The following is a 26,215-nucleotide window of genomic DNA, read 5'->3' as shown; positions in this document are numbered from 1 at the left end:
TGGGCTTCCCTAATGTCTTTTTCAGCCTATTTATCACCCTATTCAGCTGCACAGCTAGATGCCTTTCTCTCACAAGCAGGGCTGTCTCCCTTCTGTGGAATCTGCAAGTAATTTACTGCTGTGATGTCCTTTCCCTTACTTCGCAACATGTTTGATTTTTAGCTCCAGAGCTCACAGAACAGTTAAGGGATCACACTAACAGACACACAGGAGGCTCCTGTGAATTCGGAAACAGTGTGGAAACAATTCTTTTAACAGGCTCAGGATCTCAGCTAGCTCTGACATGCCCCCGCTTCCTCTCTGACGTCTTCTGTGTTACGAAGGACTGATATTGCTTGACAACAGGCAGCGGTTGAAGTGAGACCCCTAGTGGCCATGACTTTACAGCTTTTTCAGGTGGTTGCAGGCAGATTTATTTTAAATGAAGCGATTTAGAAATTTGCTAATTAATTGTGTGAAAGTACAGAGACTAATTTAACTTAACGAGCACCAGTTGACTTGCTATATTGTCGGTCGGCTCTTGCAGAAAATCTGCCAGTGTACTAGGACCCTTGGGCCTCTTTCAGACGGGCGTTGCGGGAAAAGGTCTGGGTGCGTTGCGGGAACATGCGCGATTTTTCCACGCGAGTGCAAAACATTGTAATGCGTTTTGCACTCTCGTGAGAAAAATCGTGCATGTTTGATACCCAAAGCCCAACTTCTTCACAGAAGTTCAGGCTTGGGATCGGTGTTCTGTAGATTGTATTATTTTCCCTTATAACATGGTTATAAGGGAAAATAATAGCATTCTGAATACAGAATGCATAGTAAAATAGCGCTGGAGGGGTTAAAAAAAAATAAAAAATTTTTTAACTCGCCTTAGTCCACTTGATTGCGCTGCCGGCCTCTCCTTCTGTCTCCTTCTTTGCTGATTGTAGGAACAGGACCTGTGGTGACGTCACTCCGGTCATCACATGGTCCATCACATGATCCATCACCATGGTAAAAGATCATGTGATGGACCTTTTCCCGCAACGCCCGTCTGAAAGAGGCCTAAGGGTCCTAGTACACTGGCAGATTTTCTGCAAGAGCCGACCGACAATATAGCAAGTCAACTGTATTCAGAATGCTATTATTTTCCCTTATAACCATGTTATAAGGGGAAATAATAATGATCGGGTCTCCATCCTGATCTTCACCTAGCAACCGTGCGTGAAAATCGCACCGCATCCGCACTTGCTTGCAGATGCTTGCGATTTTCACGCAACCCCATTCACTTCTATGGGGCCTGCGTTGCGTGAAAAACGCAGAATATAGAGCATGCTGCGATTTTCATGCAACGCACAAGTGATGAGTGAAAATCACCGCTCATGTGAATAGCCCCATAGAAATGAATGGGTCGGGATTCAGTGCGGGTGCAATGCGTTCAACTCACGCATCGCATCCGCGCGGAATACTCGCCCGTGTGAAAGGGGTCTTGATAGAAGCTTCAAAAATCGAGCATTTCATCTCATTGTGTAACTGGGAAGTGAATGTTTTCTTGTATTTCTGAGCTCTGATATTATAATCCTCTTTTAAACACACTCGGCTCACAGAATATTACAGCGCTTGAAATTGCTTGACCACAATGTTATGGCTCTAGGCATAAGCAATATTATATAAGAAGTGAGGAGGGAGGGGTGGATGTTATTCAGAGTGTTGTAAATGTGCATTGAAATGGCCAAGCTGCAATTAAAGCTGGATTTCACATAGAACTGAGAGAAGAAATAACATATCAGGGAAAAGGAAGAACATATGGAACCAGTTATACGCTGTAATTAAGGATTGGTTGTGGCCTTCAGGTAGACAGCGGTTTCTACAGAACTGTGTATTGCAGTTTAGGGGTGCCCAGTCTGGAAAACCCATTTTCAATCTACTGCTAGAGCAAGGATCAGCAACCTTCGGCACACCAGCTGTTGTGAAACTACAATTCCCAGCATGCTTCATTCATTTCTGTGAGAGTTCTGAGAAGAGAAGAGCAAGTATGGATGCTGGGAGTTGTAGTTTCACAACAGCTGGAGTGCCGGAAGTTGCCTACCCCTGTGCTAGAGCATCTACTGCTCTGTAGAACCTATCCTTTCCTGCATTACATAGGCAACCCACTGAACTGAAAGTACACTGTGTAATGCTTGTTTTCTCCTGTGGTGGCGCCATAGGGAATCTAATTAATTGCTACCAGGTTTCCCCAGTTTATTACTGGGGGTGTTCCAACAGGGGGAAACTTTGTGATCCGCTGGATTTCCAGTGCCTGAGAACTCCTTTTAACTTGATGTTATGTTTCTGTGGCTACCTTCACGTCTCTGTTATGTAGATCTTGCAGGATCTGGCGTTGCTGGAATCTTTACTTCACCGCCGGATCCCCATTGACTGTAATGAGGTCCGTTGGTGATCTGGCTGCTTTTTGGCATAAATGCCATGTAACGTTTTATTTTTCGAAACGTTGGCCTAATCAAACTGACAACCACTGGTGGCATTTCAATAAACTTTCAATTTTATTTGCATTTATTTGAGTGCCGTGAATTAATCTATAGCATTGCGTCGTATCCATCAGACGGATCTCCTTAACGGAGATGTGAACCAGGCCTACCACCTTGCTATATTTAATGGGGTTCTCCTGACTTTTAATATTGATTACCTATCCTCAGGGTAGGTCATCAATATCAGATCGGCGGGGGTCCGAAACCCAGCATCCCGGCCGATCAGCTGTATGAGGAGAAGGCGCGCGCAGGGTCTCTGTCTCTCTTCACCCCTTCAATGGCAACTCCTCCAAAAATTCTTAATTTATATTTTTTAAATAAAGCAAACCCCCAGGGTTGTGGAACTTCACAAGTTCATACTGTATGGGTAAAAGTTATAATGCTGTGCCTATTGCAAATCATTATGGTTCAGGATTTTTATTTTTTATTTGTCTGTAATTAATTTGGAAATAATTAGATAATGACTACTTGCCGTATTCTTCTTCTTACATAATAATATTCCTGGTGTCATACAAGTACGCCTAGTGGCCTCAAAGACCTACCTTTAAATGAGTGCCGATTCTTATATTGTCAACTGGCGCTCGTTCTGAGCTGTTATTGGCCTTTGTGAAAGGACCCCAACCCTTGATATACATCACTCATATAGCAGTATTACTGCGAAATTCAATGAGTTGCTTACTCAGACAGTGTGCCAAACAGCTTAGCTTCTATAAGCCAGACCATGAAGAAGACCTTCCATTGACCTGCCCAGATGCCTGGTTTTGGCTTCTCCTCATCCTTCCTGTCTTGTTGGATTGTTCTTAACACTTTGTAGTTGTCATATTTTGATAGAGAAGAGATTTACTCGACTCGGCCACATTTAATTGAGTCCCGGTTTAAGAGAATAATTCAATGGAAAGAATTTTGCAAAGATTGTAGCAGAAACATCTGGATACTTGCAGGAAGGGTAGGCACTCGAGGGTTCAGTTACTTCCCCCTCCTCCGCAGCCTCTCCCTGTCTGGTTCCTATTTGAAAACACAGGCACTTTTTTTTTCCCTGTCCAACATTTCGAGTAGATTGGAAGGATTTTATTTCGGACTTCCAAGAAGTCGGCTACTCAGATTGAAAGTCCTCAGTGAGATTACAGGAAGGGTCAACGTCTGTTCTTTTAGTTACTTGATCTTTATGGATTGAGAGTAAAATTCTGTTGGCGTATGAGAGTTTTCCTCTCATTTAGGACTCTTTCACACGAGCGTCTTTTTTCCCGTTTACGGGCCGTTTTTTGGTTCCGTATACCGAACTATTCATTTCAATGGTTCCGCAAAAAAAACGGGATGTACTCCGTATGCATTCAGTTTCCGTATTTCCGTTTTTCCGTTCCTTTGAAAGATAAAACATGTCCTGTTATTGCCTGCAAATCGCGTTCCGTGGCTCCATTCAAGTCAATGGGTCCGCAAAAAAACGGAACACATACGGAAATGCATCCGTATCCGTTCCGTTTTTGCGGAACCATCTATTGAAAATTTTATGCTCAGCCCAATTTTTTCTATGTAATTACTGTATACTGTATATGCCATACGGAAAAACGAAACGGAAACACAACGGAAACAAAAAACGGAACAACAGTTTCATTTAAAACGGACCGCAAAACACTGAAAAAGCCATACGGTCGTGTGAAAGAGGCCTTACTATGTGGGATTTCTAAAAAGTTTTTCAAATGTGCCCAACCAATATGGCTGCACTTCCTGTTGTCAGTTTTGCAGAATTGACAGCTATAACAACGCAGAAAATGTATAAATCGCTATAAAGTAAAACAAACTGGCTATTAACCTCTTAATTTTCTACTATATTAGTTTTATTTATTTTGGGTGTAAATATTTTTTTTAAAGGGAGTGTTCGGTTTTAAAATCCCTTTTTTGTTGGAAAGATCCCCCAAGCTGCTCACATGCTGTCCTACTGCTGAGACCTCCAGTGATAAAGCTGTAATCTGTTGTGGAACCTGGCAGCAATCGTGCTGTTCTGCGGCGCCCCCACAGGGGGAGTGAAGCATTACACAATTCTCGTTAATATCGGTGAACTGTCCTTATAATAAATAGACAAGCTGGGTCTTCCACAACGGGAAAGGAGTTGTGCAGTCCCTCTTCACTTCAATGGATTAGGCCTCGATCACATTTCTATGTCCTCTTGATGTCCATAAAAAAAAATCGGTCCATGTTTCATCTGTGAAGATGTCCTTGTTTGGGCCATTTTTTGCCCTCCGTGTGTCATTTGTATTTCCTGGACACTGCTCAGCTGAGTATCTCCTATCAGTGGTCAGTGAAAAACAGACCAAACACTGACACAACAAGGATGCCATCCATGTTATGTCCGTGTTTTTTCACAGACCCATAGTCTATAATGAGCGTGTTTGGTCCGCATCACGGTCCAAAGTATTTTATGTCCCTTTGGGTCCTCCTCTATTTATTAGGATCTGTCAAGGCTACAGATATTGATGACCTATCCTTTGAAGATGTCATCAGTTTCTGATCGAGGGGTCTGTCACCTGGCCCCCTCATGATCAGCTATTTTGGGCTTCCACAGTGCCAGGGACCATACAGTGTATGGAGCTGGAGGCCGATGGCTCAGTACACAGTGTATTGGCTTTGCTGAGGTACTGCTGCTCAGCTCCCATTCAATAATGTTGGCCAATAGAAGAGAGGACTTGTCCCTCATACTGTTCTGCAGTTGTATAGGGCAGTATAGCCTGATGACAGATCTGCTTTATGTCTTCTAATTGATAAAATCAATTCACCATCTTTCCTTAGGCCTTTTGCACATGACCATATGTTAGGTCCGCATCTGATCTGCATTTTTTTTGGCGGGGTCTGATCCGGACCTATTCATTTCAGTGACAGCACACCGCGTGCTGTCTGCACCTGTATGTCCATTCCGCGGCCCTGCAAAAAAGATAGAACATGTCCTATTCTTGTCTGTTTTGCGGACAAGGATCGGACGTTTCTGCAGGAGTTGAAAAAAGAAAATGGCGGCGTACAGAAAATGGCGGCCGGTATCCGTGTTTTGTGGACCTGTTATGCATAATTCAAGGGCCACAAAATATTATTAAATGCGCCGAACTCCTCCACAGTATAGGGAGGAGCGATCGCTAATGCCATCGCTCGTCCCCATACTGAATCATTGTTTGCCCGCAGTAGATCGTGATTAGACACCACGATCTGCTGCCAGCAAACAATCATTTTTAAACCTGTTGAAAGATTTCAATTGCCCGATGAAGGATTTGCTCGTTCATCTGCGGCAGTATTACACTGCCAGATCATCGCTAACTATAATAACTACAAACACTTGTTAGCGATCTGCACAATTATCTGAACGTGTAATATAAACTTAAAGGGGTTATCCAACCCCTGAAATGCCCCCCATATGCCCGGGCCCCTCACACACAATGTACTCGCCTATCTCCCCGGCACCTGCGTCGCTCCTGATGCCGACACGGCTGCATCTCCCTGTCGCGCCGATGGAAACATCCGGCGTTGGGAGGAGGCTGTCAATAGCATGCGGTAATGGGAACGAGCCTCCCTAGCGTCACCTGCGATGCTAGGGAGGCTCATTCCTGTCACCGCCTGCTATTGGCTGCTCCCCGACGTCGGATGTTTTCATCTGCGCGACGGGGAGATGCAGCGGCCATGCCGGCGTCAGAAGCGACGTGGGTGCCGGGGAGCCAGGTAAGTACATTGTGTGTGATTGGCCCGGGCATGTGGGGGAGCATTTCAGGGGGTTGGATAACCCCTTTAAGGGGTCATAACAAATTAACCCATAGTACTCTGACTATTTTACCTCTTGGTCTGCTCATGGGTAATTTTATTAGTACACCAAGATGTTAATGGCCCAGTAAGTGGTTCTGAGGACCATTTTCCGGTCTAGCTGTGCACAGACACCAGGGTAGACTGGAACGGGGTTGTTTCTCGCTTATTTTCCTATTTCATTATTTTGCTTTCCTGCTGACGTTTGCATGTAGTAAATGAAGGCCCCGTCTCTGCAGACTATTAGGCTGTGTTATAAATAACAGATGTTTCTTGGGAGTATTACTTAATGATCATCTCCATCCCCAAGCGAGTCTCGTGAACGTCTCGCAGCCTTTTGAACACCAGGGTCCTACTCCCTCCAGAGTAGTTACTCGGAGTGGCTGGAAAGTGAATGAGCAGTGCTTGATATCTTTTCATTATGGTGACCAGATGACTTCAGATCTCCGTGTAAAACTAAGTTATACAATCAGTAACCCTGTGCCTGGTGACGGGAACCATCTGGCCTGCATCAGTGTAATGGATGATACTTTGTCTGCTGTTTATAAAGACATTCGTCTTTGTCTGAATACGGTTGCATACAGCAGACGTATCGAATACCCTTCTCTTCCAAACCACCAGATATGCTTGGTGATTACAGGTTGTATGTTCTCCACTACATATGTAGTCAAAACCTGTTTGCCGTTGTTTTTTTGCAGAAATGTGGAACAACCCAGAGCTTACCGTACACATTAGATTAATATGGGCAGGACCGGCTAGGCATCTAAGATGTATGTGGACTTCCTCACTCACCCCCAACGGCAGATATTGGGGAGGGGGGGGGGGGGCAAGTGTGCTGAATTGCAGCCTGCCTGGTTCTTTCGTACTTGTGGAGATAAGGCTACTTTCACACTGGCGTTTTGGCTTTCCGTTTGTGAGATCCGTTCAGGGCTCTCACAAGCGGTCCAAAACGGATCAGTTTGCATTCTAATGCATTTTGAATGGAAAAGGATCCGCTCAGAATGTATTAGTTTGTCTCCATTCCGCTTTGGAGATGCACACCAAAACGCTGCAAGTCTGATGAAACTGAGCCAAACGGATCCATCCTTGCACACAATGTAAGTCAATGGGGACGGATCCGTTTTCACTGACACAATCTCGCACAATATAAAACGGATCCGTCTTGGCTATGTTAAAGATAATACAAACGGATCTGTTCTGAATGGATGCAGACGGCTTTATTATCTGAACGGATCTGTCCATGACGGATCCGCAAAAAACGCGAGTGTAAAAGTAGCCTAAGCTGCTCAGAAGTGCCTGGAAGCAGCTTGTAGCGGACCTGACACCTCTACTGACATGTCTGTTTTAGTAACTTTTTGCATTCCCCGTGTAATAACAATTCTGAATGGCCTATTCCTATGTCTCTATGGTGTGCCATTCCTTTATTATTCCTGCTAGAACAGGGATCAGCAACCTCCGGCGCTCCAGCTGTTCTGAAACTACAACTCCCAGAATCCTCCTTTCACAACAGCTGGCGGTTGCTGACTCCTGATCTAGAGAACCTGGCACATGTGTGCATTACATAGACACCCCATTTAAGGGGTTATCCAGGAATTGATAATGATAAGGATAGGTCATCATTATCACATGGTCTGAGTCCCGCCACCGCAGCCGATCAGCTGTTTCAGGAAGCTGCAGCTTTCCCCGGAGCTCTGGTGAGCAGCGGGCGCCCGGCAGCTTTTCAAGCACAGCGACATACATTGTATAGTGGCTATGATTGGTATTGCAGCTCAGAGGGGCTGAGCTGCAACTAGGCCGTGTGACCAATGAATGGAGACGTCACATGGCCTAGGAAAAGGCCGCTGCACTCCCGGAAACACCCGGCCTTTTCTAACAGCAGATCGTCGGGCATCCGGGGTGTCAGAGGATAGGTCATCAATATAAATTCCAGGATAACCCCCTTCATTTTAATGCATAATGAGGGTCATTTAAGAACTGGTACAAATGTTGCAAGGGCTGTTTTTGTGACTTTTTTTTTTTTTTAACTCCAGTTCAACAATATTATGTTGCACAGGCATTTTTGCGCTGTGTTTAACACTTTGCAGTTGCGAGTCCAGTCTGGGGCCGGGACATCAGCCCTGAGAAATTTACCAGCATTTACGCCTGGAAATACGTGTAAATCTTGGTGGAAAAACTAGTCGGGGGCGGGAGTAGTTTTTACGCCTGGCACACGGACAGCAAGAGGTATGCCTAATTTATGATGAGGTCGGCGTCTCGTCGTAAACGATATGCATCCCCCACCGTTGCAAAGGGGAAACAAAGACCGTTGTGAGAAAACGGTCTTTGTAAATGACCCCCAATTCACGGAAACTTAAACACTTGATGCTGGGTTTCCCAACGAATTACAGGTTTGCTGTGGACGGACCCTTCCAACATGAATATACTTGTAGCTCTTAGGTCTGAGAAGGAAAGTTTTATATTTCCCCAAGCATTGGCTCCAAGGAGAAATGTTTTTTTTCCATAGGCAAGTTGAGTCATAGATGCTGTTGTAGTCCTTTAATATATAGCAATGTGCTGAGGTCAGGGGCGGGAATTAAGAAGCATTTACTATTGCCTTGGGGCGCGAGCAGGTTTGAGGCTCCGTGTTTATGTAGAGCAGGTGCGGCCAGGCTGCGATGGGGTTCAGATCGGGTTCATGGCTACTTGTGGGCTCATTTTACACAGTCAAATAATTGAGCTCTTCTAGGTTGTGAGTGAGACATATATGAATAGGTAGGTGTTTATGTGTATATTTTACTAGAGGACAGGGTGCCCAATGAAGGGACCATGTAAAACACATAGAATCATCATGTCCGCTGCCAATTTGTACATCTACAAAAGTATGTTCTTTTTGGGGTCACTTGCCCAAAACAAATTTGAGACTTTTTGAGCACCACATGCAGATTTGGAGTGAAAATGTGGTCAGAATTTCAAAGTATATCACGTTTGTAACACAAATTTTGAAGTGCGACTTTTTAAGAAGTTGCAAAAAAGTCGCAACTTCACCCCAGGCGTAGTTTTATTGATATGAGCCTATTATGGAACTTGCGCCAAATTTCTCGAAGTTCATAAGTTTGGTGTTGGCGCGCACAGGAACTCCAATCTAAAGACTAACCTTAAATACGCCTACAATGATAAATTCCCCTGATAGTCGCTAATTGACCGTATCCCATTTTCATGCTAATATAAGCTTCAACCTGGGATTAAAATCTGTCACTTTAAATGAATACTAATTGCATTGCTCTTCATTGCGCTGATCTATAGGAAGGGGCTTCGGGATATTTGTTCTCCTGGGATTATGCTATCCTTGAATCATCATATTATGTTACATTTACAGTGCATATTACAGTCTGTTGTAGCACTTGTTCCTCGCAATTTTTGCTTTCACATCCTCCTAGTATGCTGCTTTTTTAGTGCTTTTATTAGAACGTCATAACTTGCAGAACCACTAGATGGCGCCAGCTGCTCGGTTAATGCTCCAGCATGCATCATGTTCAGTTTAAGGACAAATATCTTTCATTTGATCTACAAAGCTAGATATAGTTTCGAGAGAACGAGTTTCTTTTATTATTTCATGTATTTTTTATTGCATCTCTTTTTATAATTTGTATGTGTAACATTACCTTTGTTTAGCTGCTGAATTATTTGCGATTGGAAAACTGAAAACCATATCTCCCTGCACCTTTCATTTCATATGGAGAAGTACAGAAAGTATTGGCAACAAGTATTAATTCAATATGTGGTGGCATATTGCTTCTGTAGGAGAGTTACTCCTCTAGGCGCAGCTCTGTACAGAGCACCATATGGCACTACATTTAGTAGTCACAGGTTTTCGTTTCCCAACCTTAGAGGCTCCGTGAACAGGACTCTACCTTAGGGCTTATGCACACGACCGTATGTATTTTGCGGTCTGCAGAAAATAAAGATGACGTCCGTGTAACATCCATATTGCATTCGTTTTTTTTTTTTTGCGGATCCATTGTAACAATGCCTATCCTTGTCCACAAAACGGACAAAAATAGGACACTTTCTTTTTTGCGGAATGGCCATGTGGACACACAGAAACAGAATGCACACGGAGCCATTATTTTTATTTTTTTTGCCGACCCATTGAAGTGAATGATTCCGCATATGGGCCGCAAAAAAAATTTGCGGTCCCCAATGCACGGGCATTATTCGTGCGGCTGCCGCAACGGAGCCGGATCCATTCAACATGAATAGGTCCGTCATCCGTCTGCACCACTAAAAAATAGAACTAGTTCTGCACTGCACATATGGATTGTGGACCCATTCAAGTGATGCGGTGAGCACACGGCCGGTACCCGCATATTGCGGACCCGCTGTTTGCACCCACAATACGGGCCACTGTCTGCAACGGCTGTGTGCATGAGCCCTTACTTACATCAATAAAATAAAAATAAATGACTGCTTTCTTATTAAAAGTGCACCACGCCTGTCCTTAGGTTGTGTGCGGTATTACAGCTGAGCTCCATTGAAGCGAATGGAGCTGAGTTGCAATACCACCCACAACCGTCACACAGGTGTAGTGCTGTTTTTGGAAGAAAGCCACGTTTTTATTATTCTGGACAACCCCTTTAAGGGTACTTTTACACTAGTGTTTTTCTTTTCCGCCATAGAGTTCCGTCCTAGGGGCTCAATACCGGAAAATAACTGATCAGTTTTATCCCCTTGCATTCTGAATGGAGAGAAATCAGTTCAGGATGCATCAGGATGTCTTCAGTTCAGTCGTTTAGACTTTTCAGGACGGAGATAAAACCGCAGCATGCTACGGTTTTATCTCTGGCCAAAAATCTGGAACACTTGCCAGAATGCCGGATGCAGCATTTTTTTCCCATAGGAATGTATTGGTGCCGGATCCGGCATTCAAAATACTGCAATGCCGGATCCGTCCTTCCTGCGCAGACTGAAAAAAATGTGAAAAAAATAAATGCCGGATCCGTATTTCCGGATGACACCGGAAAGACAGATCTGGCATTTCAATGCATTTGTAAGACGGCTCAGGATTCTGATCAGTCTTACAAATGCCATCAGTTTGCATACGTTTTGACGGATGCGGCAGGCAGTTCCTCCGCAGCAAGTGTGAAAGTACCCTTAGTAACAAATGTGGCATACTGGTTTACTTGGTTGTGTATATAGGTTTTCATATATCTTAATGTCCACCATGTGATGTTGCATCTGTATCTTGGGCTCAAAAATTGACAGTTTGGAAAATTCGTTAAGGGATTATATGCCATGATTTCTATAAAAAAAATCAGACTGTATAATTCTTGACAATCTCTTTCTAACAAAGCTAGAACCAGCCCTGTACCGCACATGGATCCAGAGATCTCCCCATTCATTGCTTCAATTGCTCTGCTAGATTTATTTTAATCTGGCAGCTCAGGGGGCGTGTCCTTTCTTAGGGGGAGTGTCTTTTCTGCTACAGCTCACTCCCTGTAACTGTCACAGTTTCTAACAATAGATATTTCTGGTGGCAGTTGAAGAATGGAACTGAGCATGTGCGACCACATCAGCAATGTTACTGAGGTGGACAGAGAAATGAAGAAAATAACAAACAGCCAATTACTTAATGGCTATTCTCAATTTTTTATTACTTGTAGCTACAAAGCTATTCGAATCCGGTTGCTGGTTTTAAAAATGTAGAATATTTAATGATGTCTGCGCCAGTCACATACGTACAGGCCAAAGCTTAATAAGAGTTTGGCTGCACATTAGACATTTTGATATTCCATACAGAGAGGAATTTCCTGCTAAGATTTTGCGTAAATCATGCAAATATTTGGAGGCAGAGTGAACCTTGTGGTCACTGAGTCACTTGGAGACCAGTCTGCAAGACTTTGTAAGATTGCATGTTAAATAGGCGAATCGACCATTATTGTAGAGAACGGAAGGTCAAGCAGATCTCCAGTTACAAAACTTCATGTGGTAATGTTACTCCGAATACAGTATCGGAGATTGTTTACACTTCATGAGCGCCAGGGCTCATGCACACGAACATATTTGTTTTCCGTGTCCATTGCGTTTTTTATGTGGCCCGTATGCGGAACCATTTACTTCAATGGGTCTGCAAAAGCAAAAAAACGGACATGACTTTGTATGCATTCCCTTTTTCGTCTGTCTGCATGGCTGTTCTGCAAAAAAGATGGAACATGTCCTATTCTTGTCCATTTTGCGGACAAGGATAGGCATTACAGTTGATCTGCAAAAAAAACGATACAGTACGGATGTCACGCGGGCGTCATCCGTATTTTCTGTGGATCCATGTTTTGCACACCGCAAAATACATATGGTCGTGTGCAAGAGCCCTAAGCCTCAGATCTCTGCTGCGGATCCTGTAGTAAATATGTGTCAAATTTGCAAATCCAACAGGTGTGAATATACACTTGAATCGGAGACAAGTGTTTTTTTTTAACTCCATATTCAACTTTTTAAAAAAAATTTTGGCTGGTTTTCCTTTCAGTGGTAATATGCCATTAAAAATTAAATACGAAATATTAACCTCCTGTAGCAGTCAGCACAGAGAGAGAAAACTCATATATAGATAGGTAACCCACTGTCAGTTTACTGCTGCTGTGAGCGGAAACTGTTATCTACAGGGTAACCCTCATGATAATAGTGGGTGTCTTTGGTTGGAGTGACTGTCTGCCTGAAAAAAGTCAAGCAGGACTGTTTGCCATAATAAAAGTCCAAACATGGGAGGAGGTCAGAAAGTGGGACAGGAAGTAGAATATATGGGGTGACTTCAAATGTCCAGAAAACCATCCACCCGTTTCTTTTATAAAAACAAACTACATAAACTGTTCATTTGTTGGCTGTTAATATGCTAACAGAGGTGTCTGCCATGACACAAGCTTCAGCTCTTTCTGCAACTGCGGCGCCCTCTCCACTTTGATTGACAGGGCCAGGCAGTGAAAACACCTGGTCCTGTCAATCAGACTGCAGAGGACGCAGCAGTTGCAGAAAGAGCTGAGCCTTAGGCCGAATGCACACGGCCGTGTTCCGCGGCCGAGAGCGGTCCGTCCGTGGTATGCCGGGCTGGATTCCTGTTCAGAGCAGGAGCGCACGGCTTCATGCCGCCGCTGCACTACAGTAATACATAGCAACCAATGACGCTGTGCGCTCCTGCTCTGAACAGGAATCCAGCCCAGCATACCACGGACCGCTCAACGCCGTGTGCATTCGGCCTTAGGAGTAACGGTAACGCCCCCGTTGCTCCTAGAGACTCATTTGCATATAATAAAACATCATTTTTCTCAGCAATGCGGGCACAAATGAACATGCAATCAACACAGATGTCTTCAGCTGCCAAGCGCACATGTAACAGGTCAGCCAGTTCCATAGGTACAAATCTGCTGACAGATACACTTTAGGCCCCATTCACATGACCGTATGGCCGTCGTGCTCGTGTTGCGGACTGAAAACACTGTGTCCACGATACATGGCCACCCGCCATGTGAACTCCATGCTGTGGATGCGAAGGCAAGGATTGGAAACACTCGGAAAGGCTTCCGTGAGCTTCCGATCCATGCCTCCGCACCACAAAAGATAGGACATGTCCTATCTTTTTACCATATTTTGCGGATCGTGGACCCATTCAAGTCAATGGGTCTGCACTGCAATACGGGATTCACACGGCTGGTGTCTGTGTATTGCGGACTTCTATTTGCGGACTGCAGCATGGGCACGGCGACCATATGGTGAATGAGCCTTTAAAGGGATATTTATCACCTAAGCGCTTATGTAGTTCATGGTGTATCATTCTCTGTTGTGTCCATATTAATTCTGTACATTATTACTCTTCTTCTGTAGGCCTGATTTGACTTCCAATGATTTGAAGGAGATAACGTTACCTGGAGTCTCCGCACTGCCAGAGGGATTCAGTGAGGACCTGTAAGTCATTTTCTTCCCGTCTCATCTTGGTGTTTTGAAGATGATTGTTGCCATGTATATGTTTGTCACTATTTAACAAATTATCATCTCTCCTGCCCTGGTAAGCAAGGGTTACATCGTTTGAGGATAATTTGCTCATTGCGCTGAGAGATGAGTAGACATAATGGTCGATACCCCCACCATGGAATGCTTAACTATGTCCATCAGGTTCATCCAAGGAATGGTAATGGACTGATGACTGCAGCTAATGCTCTACTACTCATGGTATCATCATAGACCATAGGTAGAAATAAGCAGTGACTGATGAAACTAAACATACATGACTAATAGGATAGTCTTAACACCTAATCTTCTATTGTGTCTACTCATATACATCTTCACAAATTGTATGCATGAACTGCTCTTCAGTTTAGGGGTTGGTTCCTCTTAAATAGTATTACTGATGAGAACACTGGAGATGGCTCCATCTTGTGCTCCACCAGTATGTCATCATTTTCATCCTAATGATGCAGTGTCAGGTCATAGTGTGCGCACTACGTCCTGACGCAGTATGGGGTCAGGACAGTGGAGTGCGGGCCCTAGCAAGAAGACCAGGGAGGGTAAGTATCAGAAGCGCTTGCAGCGCTTCTTCCCCGCTCCCGGCACCTAATGCATAATGGAAGCGCTTACTAGTATTCGCTTTATAAGACACATAGCCATTTTCCCCCTACTTTTGGGGGGGGGGGGGGGGGGGGGAGTGCGTCTTTATAAAGCAAAAAATACGGTACATTTTCCTTTCAAAAGGTTAAAGAGTGAAATTATAGGGGTTTTCCAGCATAGGCCATCAATATCAGATTAGCGGGGTCTGACATCCCTCAACCCCCCCCCCCCCTTCATCAGTTGCTTTCAGAGTAGCTCCGGTGCGGGAACTACACCGCACTGTCCATTGTGCAGTACTGCTCCCATTCCCTCCCATTTAGTTGGAGAAGCTCTTCGGCTACCAGCTCCATCCACTATACAGTGAACAGTACTCTGAGGCATCTGATCAGTGGGGGTGCAGGGTGTCAAAATCCAAATGATCTGATATTGAATACCTATCGTGAGGATAGGCTGTAAATATTAAGATCCTGAAATATTCCATTTACCCCTTTCGCGATTTCCGCCGTACATGTACTGCAGAAGTCAGCACTTTAAAGATGGCACCCACTCCGCCACTCCAATGACTGGCTCCATAGCCGCCAGATTTCTGCTGTTTCAAACAGCAGAGGCCTGGGGTGGGGTGAATGTCTGCCATCAGCCTCAAGGCCGATCGCAGACATTTAACCCCTCAGATGCTGTGGTCAAATGTGTTATATGGAAGCTGTTAGATACCTGTGATGGCTTGTTTTCCCCAAAATTGAAATTAAAAAAACACAGTAAAAAAAACATCATAGGCATCACCACGCCTGAAACCACCTGTACTATTAAAATATAACAATATTTATATCATACGGCAAATGGCGTAATGGGAAAAAAAAATCAAAATGTCCAATTTGCCGTTTTTGTCAGTACACCTCCTCAAAAAAGTTGTCACACACAAAATCGTATAACTGAAATGTACAGATTGTACAAAAAAGTTATAGGGGTCAGAATATGGGGATGAAAAGAAAAAAAGTTTTTTTATAAAGTTTTAATTTTTTTCAGTATTAAAACGCAAGAAAAACGATACAAGTGTCCTATCGTTGTAATCCTACTGACCTGGAGAATAAAATTTAACAGGTCAATTTTACCACATAGAGAAAACACCGTAAAAACGAATCCTATAAAACTGTGGCGGAATTGCTTTTTTTCCCAATTCAACCCTATTTGGAATTTTTTTCCGGCTCCCTACTACATCATATGCAATATTAAATAGTGCCATTAGAAAGTACAACTTGTCCCACAAAAAAAAAAACACAAAACAAGCCGGCTATGTGAACGGAAAAATAAAAAAGTTATGGCTCAGGGAGAGAAAAACAAAAACTGAAAATCGCAGGGTCCTCTAAGGCTGGGTTCACATGAGCGTGTCCGGATTAGTTCCGGATGCGTCCCGGTGTGTTGCGGCAAACCCGCGCGAGTAGGAATGCAATTGCAGTCAGTTTTGACTGCGATTGCGTTCCGATGTTCAGTTTTTATCGCGCGGGTGCAATGTGTTTTGCACGCGCGTGATAAAAAACCGACTGTGGTACCCAGACCCGAACTTCTTCACAGAAGTTCAGGTTTGGGTTCGCTGTTGTGTAGATGTTATTATTTTCCCTTATAACATGGTTATAAGGGAAAATAATAGCATTCTGAAAACAGAATGCTTAGTAGGTGATCAATTGAGGGTTAAAAAAAATTAACTCACCTTCTCCGCTTGTTCGCGTAGTTCTCCCGGTCTTTAGTTCTTTAAAAGATGAACTATGGGCTAAAGGACCTTTGGTGACGTCAGATCACATGCTCCAATCACATGGTCCATCACCGCGGTGATGTACCATGTGATTGGAGCATGTGATCTGACGTCACCAAAGGTCCTTTAGCCCATAGTTCATCTTTTAAAGAACTAAAGACCGGGAGAACTAAGCGAACAAGCGGAGAAGGTGAGTTAATTTTTTTTATTTTTTTTAACCCTCAATTGATCACCTACTAAGCATTCTGTATTCAGAATGCTATTATTTTCCCTTATAACCATGTTATAAGGGAAAATAATACAGTTTATAGACTGTCACCTAGCAACCATGCGTGAAAATCGCACCGCATCCGCACTTGCTTGCGGATGCTTGCGATTTTCACGCAACCCCATTCACTTCTATGGGGCCTGCGTTGCGTGAAAAACGCAGAATATAGAGCATGCTGCGATTTTCACGCAACGCATAAGTGATGCGTGAAAATCATCGCTCATCTGAACAGCCCCATAGAAGTGAATGGGTCCAGATTCAGTGCGGGTGCAATGCGTTCACCTACCGCATTGCACCCGCGCGGAATACTCGCCCGTGTGAACGCAGCCTAAGGGTTAAGGTGATCTTACTCCATAGATAGCTGTGGGTGTTTCTCTTCATCACCATCCCCCCCCCATTCACAGTTGCATAGTTCATTTGGAAAGAAGAATTAGCTGCTACCGGACACCTTTGTTGGCGGTTTGTCTCCCCAATACCCATTAAATAACCTGTTGGTTCCACCAAAATTGGCATTTTTGTTTGACTTGGATCATGTGTATGACCCCCCCTTTTCAGTATAACAGTACCTATAACATTCCTCTAAGCCTTGAGACATTAGTATCACTTTGCCAAACATCATTTCCTGACTGTTCTATTTAAATGCCATCACATTAACGCACAGAATCCTCTGGACTTGACAAAATCTGTGGGAATGGCTGTATTGTTAGCATAAATCTCTCTTGACCAGCAGCGCCCCAGGTTATGTTCTCTACAGAGAGAGATTTTTTTTCTTCCTGCTCTCGACATAAACACGGGCTCAGCGCTGAAAGCTCCTCCAGTCTTAGCAGCGCAGGCAACGTTTTTTAGCTTATAAAATTAGATCATGTAACCCGTCAGCAAAACAGTATCAGAACTCATAAATCACTTCATGCCCATATTGCCAAGTGAGAAACAATAGTCCTTGTAGAACCGCAATGGGGGTCACTTCCCAGGACATAGAGAGTGACGCTCTGCTCTCCCCGGACAGGCAGAAACATACAGATGTTATGGGGCTGAAACGCGTCGAAAGGTTCTATTTATAAATCCGTCAGTTGGAATGAATTTCTACTGCCGTCTGTATACACGTCCTAATGAGCCGGATGGGCCCCGTGTCTGGCGTTAAACTCTTTACTACATGATAAATTTGGTTTTATTGTGGTTGGACGGTAACCAGCAGAGGAAGCAGGGGATGTTTTCATGAATAAATGATATTCTTTCAGGTTGGATCGTTGCAACTTTCTACTTCATGCTCAGAATTAATCTGGTTTGTTTTGATGGATCATTAAAAATGATGTAACGTTTGTTAAGTCAAATCGGGCTAGTTTTTCGAAGTAGTTCTTCACTGTGGGCAGTGCATTACATCATCTGACCTGTATTAGGCTGCAGTTTGTGTCATCATGTTCTGCCGAACCCCGGCAAAAAAAAAATCATCTGTTCACATACTTTTCCTGCTAAATTACAAGGATTCGGCCTGGAGATGAACCTCATCTGGATTCTTCATACTTGTCATTCAGTGGAGCTGACGTTGTATAAAAGATAGCGGGTGACGTTGGTCAACACGGCCATATTATCACATGCGTTCACATTTCAACCTAATCTTTATTTCTATAGCGCCAACATATTCCGCAGCGCTTTACAGCTCAGGGGTTCATGTACAAACCGTCATAAATAACATAGCTATAGACAAGTCAATAATTAGAACAAGAGGAATGAGGACCCTGCTCGCAAGAGCTTACAATCTATGAGGAGATAGGGGTGACACAAAAGGTAAAAGTGCTTGTTTGTACAATGCTCCGACCATCTTGGGAAAATAGGGGAGCAGATAAAGCTGCATGAGTCGGTCACCAGCTGACCCCCTTACTTGGCCGAACCGGTAAAGGGAAAATTACTTACCTGCTTCCTTGCGCTGGCTCCCTTCTCCTTCCCTTCCTGCAATGCTCTGATGGGATCCCTACTGTAAACATCTAGTTTGACATCGCTGCAGCCAATCAATGGCCGCGGCGGAGACCAGATCCCCTTGGGTCATGTGACCATTTTACAGGCCGTAAGGGGATCCGGTCACCACTGCGGCCAGTGATTGGCTGCAGCAATGTCAAACCGGATGTTTACATCGAGGGAGCCAAGGGAGAAGGAGCGGGAAGCCAGCACCTGAATCTAGCCTTTTTAGCCTTGTTCAGGGATGGCCAACCTAAGGCTCTCCAGCTGTTGCAAAACTACAACTCCCAGCATGCCCAGACTAACTACAGCTATCAGCCTACAGCAGGACATGGTGGGAGTTGTAGTTTTACAACAGCTGGAGAGCCGCAGGTTGGCCATCCCTGGCCTAGTTCATGTATTACTATAATAGACTGAACTTACTCTGATGCTGTACTGCATAAGGTGGTGGTCACCCATACAGGAAACAAAGTGGTTACGAGGTAACCTGGAGTACCAAAGTACTATGTGGGCATTGCTAGAAAAAAAAACTATAGGTTTTGTGAAAGAATTTAAATGCAGTCAAAACTGTGGGAATGGGCAAGATCCCAATTACATGGCAGAGACACAGAGCAATGATCGTAACTGAGGTGTTTGTTTCCGGTCACTGCCAGCTTATTCAGCTGCTTTTACATTCAGCAATCAATCTACCTTTAAAAGGAGGAATGATCGTTAATACGATCATTGATTCCCATATAGTTTAATTGCTTGTGGGCAGCAAATCCCCGTTTACACAGCGCAATGAGCTGCTGATAAAGGATGGTTTTAGGTGCTGTATAAATGATTACATCCCCTGACAAATTAATGTTTTCTCATTTGTATTTGTTGGATGATCGAAGGCACATTTACTTGTTTCTACATTTGTTCCTGATAATTGCCTCGATAATGTCCCCATCAAGTAAACAAAAACACATCTTATTACAATAGCAACAATCCTATATAAAGACTGGTCCTTAATTATTATGGTAACTGACCACATTACTGTGATATTTAGTGATAATTTAGTTATTTCTCATTCTAATCCTGTTAACTTTCTAATTGAAGAGGCCTATTGAAAAAGTCTCTTCATCCACTCAAGCACTGGGTATTGGCCAAGTTCCTCGGCATTGTGGTTAAGTGTTTTAGGAAAGAGCACTGGATAATAAGCCTAGTGCATCTCATATGAAGGCCAGATCTGAAAAGGATGAGTGACGTTGAGGTCGTAGGGCCAGGTGTCTCATTCTGCCCAAAGTTGTCGCATTATGGGCTGAATAGCTAGGGCAGAGCACTGGGAGCCTAGGGCCTACTTGCTTGACTTAACCTAACAAAGAACATGGTTCTGGGAGAAAGCTTTCCTGATCAGAGACCTCTCTGAACAGCGTTTGCTACAGAAAGGGGGAGCAGAGTGTTGCCTCGGTGACTGCAAGGAAATGGATGGACTTCACCGAGTCTGAAGAACAATATGGACTTTCTTCTGAAAGTCAAGATCTTTCTCTGCTTGTTTACAGCTGCATCCAAGGATCTGACCATCGGTGCCAGCAACTGTGGAATTATAAAATTATCTTAAATAAAAACCTTTTTTTTTTCAGCACTGACAGGTTTTAGGATCTTATTTTGTAACTAAGGCCTTCTGAGACCTTGACAGGCTTTTATTCACCGTCTGTGAGCGGCTTTTATTATTGTCCCTGGCAGCTTGCTGGTTTTCCACTGGCTCCTCCGCATTTGGGCAGCTTTTCTTCTTCGTTGTGTCTTCTTCTAAACACTACTTTAAATCCATTGCTAATTGGAAGGCAGCCATGCAAGAAGAAAAAGCAAATACGGTTGACAGGGTTTCCATTAATAAATCCCCATTTACCGATCCCTTCTGTTTCCTCTAACTTTGTACTTAGGATTTACAGTCTTAACTTACCTCCAGTCTTGTTTTCCACATGACCCGGTGAGCTCTGTTTGATTTTCTTTTTAAAAAAAATGTATTTAAGAAAAGAGAAATGAAGTTCACGTATATTGTATTGTATTTCAGTGCGGGTAAGATTTGTTCTTTCAACAATATAACCTCACAGAGATATTAAAGCTTTACTTTTCAGTCCATTATGCCGCACATGAAAAATGACCATAGAATTGGTGCTCCAAATAAAACAATAACAAAAAGGTATAAAAAAGTATCACAACTTCACTGCTGAGACTTCCAGCTGGTAGATGGGCAGAGAAAGCTGCCTCGTTGTGGCCTGTTGACATGATTGTGGCAGAGACAACACATATAGGTCTACCAGTTGTGCATGGGGATCTATTGTTACACATTGGTCCAGATTTTCTGATGCACCTAGAATCCGTCTAAAAATTTGTGCAAACTGACACCGCTAGGGTGTCGCAAAAAGGTAGGGATAAGTGCAGCCCTAAACCCACTCCCCTATCGCTACCTACTGGCACGGTCCGTCCTAACCGATGGGGTACAACTGGGCGGCAGTCCCTAGCTTACGTACGTGCAGGGGCTTAAAGGAAGAAAACAACAAGGGGAGAAAACAAATGACAAAAACAGAAAACACAGAAGCAACAAGCTTCCCAGGCTGGTTAACCACAGCTGAACTAATAAAAGCCAAGGTCAAGACCCAGGAGGTAGCATGGGCACTAAAGGGGTAATTCAAGATCAAAGTCAATACAAGCCGAGGTCAGGAGCCAAGAGGTCGCATCAGTACAAGGGGTAACACAAGGTCAAAGTTAAATACAAGCCGGGGTCAAACAAAAGGTAGTCACAGATGCAGAAACCGCTAGTGAGGTAACAAAACCAATCACAGGCAACCTGTGGCCAACAGGTTACCTGTTTAAATAGGGCTACTTGATGGTTTACGCGACGTGTCTAGCGTCACGTTACCCATGTCCAGCACATCAACACACCTGAGCGCCGACTCACGGACGTCGGCGCTCAGTTTCCCCCCGCTCGTTGTCTAGGGGACGGAGGATTCCGGCCACGCTGAGGAGGCGTGCGCAGCCAGGTCCTCTCTGCCCCCTTGTTACCATGGAGACAAGGACCCCAGCTGCGTCCTCGCTCCTCCTCTCGCATGGGATGCCGGCGGCGCTGCAGGGAGATAGCGCGTCACGGGCTCCCCGTTACATAGGGTTTCCGAGTGGAGTGGAGCTTAGTAGGAAGGGCCATGGCTTTGTGGGAAAGGGTTCAGGGCCTAAGGTGCAACATTTGCGCTAAAATTGTGCTACAATTCTGTCTGAAAGAAAGTCAACCAGTATTTGATATAGAGCCAGAGAAAAGTGCCCATCCCTGCACCACATTTATCATCCAGCCTAAGCATCTGCGATAAATCTGGTGCAGGTCTCGACAACCGGTCTAATCATACGTCGCCTATAGGTTTAGAAAATTTGCCCCATTATATACTGTACGCATCCTGTTTAAAAGGATTGTACATGTTTAGAAAAACAATTTTCCTTTTCAAAAATACTAATACAAAATACTAATATTTACAGTATTATATGCAGTATAGCCGATTTAAACTTTAAAGTTGCAACCATATATTCATCTTTGTGCTCTATAGTACGGGTTAATATCCGGCTGCCACTTTATAATATGGGTCAGCATTTGATAAGGTCACATCAGTGTTGGTAAAACCCATCTAGCAGGCCCCATAAATCCCTGTCCTCCCGTATAAGATATTACTGAGAAGTCTTCTGCTGCTGCCGCGGACGCTCATTTCATGTGCTTGTAAAATGAAAGGCTCGAATCAATATCTGTCATCTTCAAGGCTACACAGAACTGATCGCCTGACTTGTTAATAGCAGTGATTACCATGAGCGCATAATGGGGTCTGCATCATAGTTTCTGCTGATACACATGCGCTCTTACATCCGGGCACGTAATACGGTATGTGAGGGCGATATTATCATATCAACGTGCTGTGTGCGCCGAGTCCTGTGGAAGTGACAACGGGAATTATCTGCTAAATGCCTGTTTTTTTCCAGGTAAACGAAGTTGCCCGTTAATGGCTGCACGTCAACGACTTCTTTTTTTATCTTGCTCTATTTAATCACATTTATTAGCATCAAACATCAATCCTGTCCGCCTTTTATGTCTGCAAGCCTGCCGTTTGGCAGAATAGCGCCTGGTAATGAGCCTGTTCTATGGAAAGATGTACAGACGCACTTTCTCCTAATCAAAGGAAAACGCCACATTTTACGCACAAGGGAAAGATTCCGTGACAGCTCTGTCCAGTAAAGTTCTGCAAAGTCTAGATTTTTTTAATCTTGTGTTTATTACATGCAGATCATTTTCATGTTGTACCGTTAGCAAGTGGTCGCAAAATAAGACCTTACCCTAAGGCCTCATGCACACATGTATGTACAGTATTTTGCGGGCTGCAGTGCCATGCCGAATTGATGCAGACGGAGCCCCAACCAAGTATTGAGTGCACCTACTTTACATACTTTTTAGTACGCCAATATTCTGTGTTAAAAATCATTTTTCAAATTGCTCTTATATAATATTCTAATTTTCGGAGATATTGACTTTTGGGTTTCATTAGCTGTAAACCATAATCATCTACATTAAAAGAAATAAATTCTTGAAATAGATCTTGAAAAAAATAGATCTTGAAATGGATAGGTCATCAGTATCTGATCAGTGGAGTTTGACACCCAGGACCCCTGACGATCAGCTGTTTGAGGAGGCAGCGGCGCTCACAGTAGCGTCACAGCCTTCTCTCATCAAACCAAGCACAGCGCCGTACATTGTATAGTGGCTGTGCTTGGTATTGCAGCTCAGCCCCATTTACTTAAAGTGAACGGAGCTTAGCCGCGCCCAGGCCAGTTGATACTAGTCGTGACGTCACTGGGCCTGCGGTAAACAGTGAGAAGGCCGCAGCGCTGCTGGAGATCCGCTGTCTTCTCAAACAGCTGATCGGCGGGGGTCCTGGGTGTCGAACCCCCGCCGATCAGATGCTGATGATCTATCCAGAGGATTGATCATCCGTTTAAGCAAACTGCAGAACCCCTTTAAATAGGGCTGAGCTGCGCCTAGGCCACGTGACAGATGAATGTGATGTCACACGGACTAGCCAAAGCTGCGAGAAGGCAGTGGCGCTACTGCAATGGCTGTTGCCTTCTCAAACAGCTGATTGGCAGGGGTCCCGGGTTTTGGACCCCCACTGATCAGACACTGATGACCTATCCTTTGTACTGATAGGTTATCAGTACCAAAGGTCATCAGTACAAAAGGTTATCACTTTTCCATTATATTTTAATTTATTGAGATGCACCTGTAATATTGAATTTGAGAACCAGCATACTTGTACATCCACTCACTTAATGAGGCAGGCAAGTCATTTCTAAAAAAAAAACTGATTACCTGACTCCAATATTGACCTGTGATGTCCAGGATTTCTGACTGTTTATTTAGGCTTTGTTCATGAACTCTGTATAGTTTTATTATTCCGGGGTGCAAGTATTTGTCAGCAAACATACACATTGCTTACTTTGTTCTAACAGACAAAGCCTGGGTTGTTGTCATCTGCTGTGCTGCTTTGTAGGAACATCTGTCTAACCATATAACGCCATGTACAAGTCTTCAGACCCTTTCACTTTTTTTACATTTTGTTATGTTGCGGCCTTGTGCTAAAATACAAATAAGGTTAAATTTTTCTGATTGGTGGGGGCCTGAAACCTGGGACCCCTTCCGATCACCTGAAGGCAACGGCCATTGCCGTAGCGCGCGGCCTTCTCGCAGCTTTGGTCACGTGGCCTAGGAGCAGCTCAGCCCTATTTAACCACCTCAGCTCCCCTAGCTTAAACACCCTGAAAGACCAGGCCACTTTTTACACTTCTGACCTACACTACTTTCACCGTTTTATTGCTCGGTCATGCAACTTACCACTCAAATGAATTTTACCTCCTTTTCTTCTCACTAATAGAGCTTTCATTTGGTGGTATTTCATTGCTGCTGACATTTTTACTTTTTTTGTTATTAATCGAAATTTAACTGTTTTTTTTTGCAAAAAAATGACATTTTTCACTTTCAGTTGTAAAATTTTGCAAAAAAAACGACATCCATATATAAATTTTGCTCTAAATTTATTGTTCTACATGTCTTTGATAAAAAAAAATGTTTGGGTAAAAAATAAATGGTTTGGGTAAAAGTTATAGCGTTTACAAACTATGGTACAAAAATGTGAATTTCCGCTTTTTGAAGCAGCTCTGACTTTCTGAGCACCTGTCATGTTTCCTGAGGTTCTACAATGCCCAGACAGTACAAACACCCCACAAATGACCCCATTTCGGAAAGTAGACACCCTAAGGTATTCGCTGATGGGCATAGTGAGTTCATAGAACTTTTTATTTTTTGTCACAAGTTAGTGGAAAATGATGATTTTTTTTTTCTTACAAAGTCTCATATTCCACTAACTTGTGACAAAAAATAAAAACTTCTATGAACTCACTATGCCCATCAGCGAATACCTTGGGGTGTCTTCTTTCCAAAATGGGGTCACTTGTTGGGTAGTTATACTGCCCTGGCATTCTAGGGGCCCAAATGTGTGGTAAGTAGTTTGAAATAAAAATGTGTAAAAAATGACCGGTGAAATCCGAAAGGTGCTCTTTGGAATGTGGGCCCCTTTGCCCACCTAGGCTGCAAAAAAGTGTCACACATCTGGTATCGCCGTACTCAGGAGAAGTTGGGGAATGTGTTTTGGGGTGTCATTTTACATATACCCATGCTGGGTGAGATAAATATCTTGGTCGAATGCCAACTTTGTATAAAAAAAATGGGAAAAGTTGTCTTTTGCCAAGATATTTCTCTCACCCAGCATGAGTATATGTAAAAAGACACCCCAAAACACATTGCCCAACTTCTCCTGAATACGGCGATACCACATGTGTGACACTTTTTTGCAGCCTAGGTGCGCAAAGGGGCCCACATTCCAAAGAGCACCTTTCGGATTTCACCGGCCATTTTTTACAGATTTTGATTTCAAACCACTTCTCACGCATTCGGCCCCTAAAATGCCAGGGCAGTATAACTACCCCACAAGTGACCCCATTTTGGAAAGAAGACACCCCAAGGTATTTCGTGATGGGCATAGTGAGTTCATGGAAGTTTTTATTTTTTGTCACAAGTTAGTGGAATATGAGACTTTGTAAGGAAAAAAATAAATAAAAAATAAATCATCATTTTCCGCTAACTTGTGACAAAAAATATAAAATTCTAGGAACTCGCCATGCCCCTCACGGAATACCTTGGGGTGTCTTCTTTCCAAAATGGGGTCACTTGTGGGGTAGTTATACTGCCCTGGCATTTTCCAGGGGCCCTAATGTGTGGTAAGTAGGTAAATGACCTGTGAAATCCTAAATGTGCTCTTTGGAATGTGGGCCCCTTTGCCCACCTAGGCTGCAAAA

At 43.7% G+C, this 26,215-nt stretch overlaps 1 protein-coding gene across 1 annotated transcript in view; it reads left to right on the top strand.

Moving 5' to 3' along the window:
* LZTS2 (leucine zipper tumor suppressor 2) overlaps positions 1 to 26,215 on the top strand; it is a 139,272-nt gene that overhangs the window by 41,608 nt on the left and 71,449 nt on the right. Inside the window, exon 2 of the mRNA XM_040435205.1 lies at positions 14,121 to 14,201. The gene's annotated coding sequence lies outside the window, so the exon portion shown is untranslated. The remainder of the gene's footprint in view (positions 1 to 14,120; positions 14,202 to 26,215) is intronic.

The sequence above is a fragment of the Bufo bufo genome, chromosome 6 (assembly GCF_905171765.1).
Source record: "Bufo bufo chromosome 6, aBufBuf1.1, whole genome shotgun sequence".
In the NCBI taxonomy this organism is placed as follows: Eukaryota; Metazoa; Chordata; class Amphibia; order Anura; family Bufonidae; genus Bufo; species Bufo bufo.
This window is presented reverse-complemented; position numbering and strand designations above follow the sequence as displayed.